Below are 4,588 nucleotides of genomic sequence, written 5' to 3'. Positions count from 1 at the left end.
TCTATTAGTTATAAAACTAAAAATTATATAAGTTATCAAATTAATAGACTTTTCTGCTTTTGCCCACGTTTCAAATAGCCAAAAGATGCAGCAGGGAGCCAGGATCCTTTAAATCGGAAAATCCACAACTCAGCCACTAACAAATCCAACTATTACTACGAAGCAGAAAATTTAGGATGTCTATAATTCAATCGCTTACAATAATTTTTCGTCAAAATTTAAAGATTTTAAAAATTCTATAAACTAGCGCGTAGAAACGAAAAAGAAAAAGAGCGTCGAAAAATGTCGAGAAATAAAAATGAGAAAGAAAAACGTCAAAACTTAAAAGTCTAAAAACTAAATCTAAAAAGTTGCGCCTAAAGGTATTAAGGTTTAAAAGGAATTCTATAGAAAAACGGCAATAACTTAATTAGGGTACTAAAATTTATAAACTGCGTCGTAAAATTCTAAAGCACCTAAATCTTAATCTAAAGAAAAAGCACTTAAGGGATTTTACGGCAAAGCTTAAAAATCTAGAAATAAGAAATAACTACGGCAAAAACTAAGTTAAAACTAATTACGAACGATAAATATACAAGTTACGATTTTAAAAAAACAAAATACAAAAAGAAGCTAAGTTGATAAAAATACAATTTTATAAAAATATTATTTTTATATTATTATTTTATAAAAATATTATTCTATATATTTAATAATAATATTTAAACTTAATATTACAAATTATAAATTAAAACTAGAGATAAATATATATTAATTAATTAAAAATCCTAATTGGGTTTAATAATAATAATTATAAAATTAAACCCTAAATTCGTAATTAATGCAGTCCAAGGTTGCAGTCTGAGACTGCTCCACGACTGCGGTGATTTGTGTCCGAGGTACTCCGCGACTGCAGATGTGTGCAGACTCAGATTGATTGCTGGCTTAAACGCGTTCGTTTTTTTTCTTTTCAAAAATTTATATATAGAGAAAATTTATATAAAATAAAATAAACTTATATTTTAAAAACTAAAGATAAAAACAAATATACTTTATAATTTTACCAAATCTTAAAAAAAATATGTTTTTCTTTTCTTTTTATATATATATATATTTTATTTATATTTTTACAAATGTAAATTAAAAATATAGCGTTTCGCCGGTCCCCGGCAGCGGCGCCAAAAACTTGATGTGTGCAGCGGTGTATACGAAATACTATTATTTTTACTACGAAATATGATACAAATTACACAAGTTTTAATTATTTATTTACAAATGGGATATACCTAAACTCTGCTACAACACTATTGGCAGTGTACTTAATCGTAGAATAGTATAGTTTTTAGTAAGTCCGGTTCGTTCCACAGGGAGCTGGCTTATTTTACACTATATTTTTATATAACTATATTTGTACCAAATATATTTATTACAATTATTATTATTATAAAAGGGGGATTTACCGTTTAATGACCGGTTTGTCGATTTTATATTTTAAGCGTAAAGATAAATGACGATATTTAACAATGCGATAAAATAAAAGTACGATAATTAAAATAACAATAAAAGTACGAGGAAATATGAAATAAAATATACTATGCTTATTTAAACTTCCGTAATCATGATGTTCGACATGTTGATTTTAATTTATTACCATGGGTTAATTGTCCTTTGTCCTGGATTATTCAATATGTCCATCTGGTTTTTTTTGTCCATAACAGTCCATCGGTCATAAATATAAAGTGCGAGTGTCCTCATCAAATTACCCTTATACCCGAAGTTAAATATTCCAACTAATTAGGGACTTAAACTGTAATAAGGTTTTAATACATTGTTAATGATTACACCAGGTTATCGACTGTGTGCAATCCAAGGTTTTAATACTTTATTAACAATTACACCAAGTGTCTTTGTATGTAATCTACCCCTGTTTTAATGAGTCCATTGACTATTAATCCATCCCCGTGTCCGGTCAAATGAACGATTATTAGTATTTATAAATATCCCGCCCATCGTGTTCGATCGAGTGTATGTGGTTATTTATAATTACATCAAATTGTAAATCTCTATATTAAATTAACGAACTATCATTCAGTTAAACAAATATAAAGCCCATTAATAGCCCATAGTCCAATTTCCACAAGTGTCGGTCTTTTGTCCAAACCCCAATTATGGTCCAAAGCCCAATAACCCTGTCTTAATATTTAGTCCAACATCCTGATTACTTCGGCTTAAATAAGCATAATAATAACTTAAATATGAGACATTAATTTAAAAAGGAAGAACATAGCTTACAGTGATTATTAATCGCGTAGCGTTACACGGACAGAACTCCGACTTTATAACCAGTATATAACCTTTACATTACCTAAACTAATCTAATATTAAACAAAACTAATAATAAATATATTATATATATATATATATATATATATATATATATATATATATTAATAGAGAGATTGATGGATAGTGTTGTAACTCGGCAGAATTCGTGGCCTTTTATAGGCAGATTTTGAAACTGTATGCTCCGCGAGTGCGGTACTTTTGTGCCTTACAGCTCTGCGAGTGCGGAGCTTCGGATTCCAGCTCACCAAATTGAGTTAAACGTGGGCTGCTGAATATTATAATATATAATATAATAATATATAATTTTATATAATTATATATATATTATATTATATTCTTGTGCATGGTTGACTTGTAATTTTAGCTCCGTTGAGTTGTACGTTGATGCTCGATTTATGTCTGAGTTCTGAATTTTCGAACGCCTTTTCGTACGCTTAGATATTTTGTACTTTGCATTTCGCGACTTGTACTCTTGTCATTTTTAGACGTTTCTCATCAATAAATTGAACCACTTGGATTGTATCTTGTACATTTGAGCTTTTTGGCCATTTGCGTCTTCAAATCGTCATTTTCTTCTTTTGTCTTAGCACTTATTTATTTAAACGATTATTACATAAAAATAGAACAATAGTAACTAAAAGCTTTACATATTGGAAGGATATTGATATTAAATATATGTTCATTTAGAGCACTATCACCATCCATCGACACCCACCTCGAACCCTCACCACCTTGAAAACACCTTAAACAACCACAACCTCTCTACCAACGATCACCTCAACCATCGTGAACCCACTTGTTCTTATTCAATACTACAATCATGTTCCATTTAAAACACAAACAAATATGTTTCTATTTCCTATTTCCATCGATGAACAACCTCTTCACCATCTTCACCTCTTTCCCTTTCTCTCTTCACTTTTCTATCATGAACATCACACACCATTGATGTCATAATTTTCACTGCAGCCTATTCTGTTCTTGTTCATACGGTCAACAAGCAAACCATCTTATTCGTGTAATACTAGTACTATTTCAGGTTCAATCATCACCTCTTTGAACCCATTATTTATTTCTGTTATTAATCGAACACCATCTCAAGAACTTATACGCGATAGTTATAGTTTAAACTGAAAAACCGTCATCATTGAACACAATTTACACTGGTTCCTGACGTCTGCTATACCTTCTTGATATTACGAAAACTCATTGATATTGTTTCTGATCGAACAAACCAAACAAGAAGCCGCGTATATTGTTTTTCTTTCTTTTCTTTTCATTCGATACCTGCTGCGATTCCTTTTTGTTTCAAGTCAATGAAAACACCACTCGAATTACTGTCACCAGGTTGTTGTTGAAACTTTTCTTTTATTATGGCCGACAAATAAACCCCATGTGTCTACTAAAGCTGGATGATATCGATCTGGTACAAAAAAAAGAAAAAAAACTGTTGGGCCATCCGCTTTCTTTTTCTTGTTGGACCGTAATTCAATTTTTTTTGCTGTTGGGCTTATAAAACTATTAGTGAGTCAAGGGAATGTGGATCAGAGATGTTATCGGGTCACTTAATTGTTTGGGTAACTCTTGGGCCGTAACAAAAGCCCAACTGAATTCTATTTCAACCGACACCCAAACCTAATAGGGAATGACGATGATAAATTGTGATGAGGGTTCGATAATGATAATTAGATAATAGGATGATTGTGATGATCGTGATATAATGATAATGAGCTCATAATGTTATGATTATGATAGATATGATATAATGATGGTAAGCCTTGATGATGACGAGATGATAGGAGATAATGATAATAGCGTGACAATGATCATAACATTGATGAAGTTAAGTGATGTATGGTATAGGATGTATCATGCATAATGATAATGATATCGATGAAGAGATGTTAACGGTGATAATCGATTATGTATGATACATAAGTGATAACCGAATGATGATAACTAAAAATTGATAATATAAAGATAATAATATATAAAAGATTCGATAATTATGTTGATGATAAATGGTATGTTCATGGTGATAATGGTATGATAATTGAAGTGATGATGGGTATGAGATACGGATGACGAAAATAATGGTGATGTATTGATGATGATTGTAGTAGTCTTATGATGATATAGGTTAACGATAACATAAGATGAAGATAGCGGAAATAGAATTAAATATAAACAAAGTGATAATAATTTCAAAAAGAAAGAAGAGAGAGCAATGGTAGGATGTTATCGGGTTAGCGTGATGTCGCGG

This window comes from Rutidosis leptorrhynchoides, chromosome 1, assembly GCF_046630445.1.
Source record: "Rutidosis leptorrhynchoides isolate AG116_Rl617_1_P2 chromosome 1, CSIRO_AGI_Rlap_v1, whole genome shotgun sequence".
Lineage (NCBI taxonomy): Eukaryota > Viridiplantae > Streptophyta > Magnoliopsida > Asterales > Asteraceae > Rutidosis > Rutidosis leptorrhynchoides.
This window is presented reverse-complemented; position numbering follows the sequence as displayed.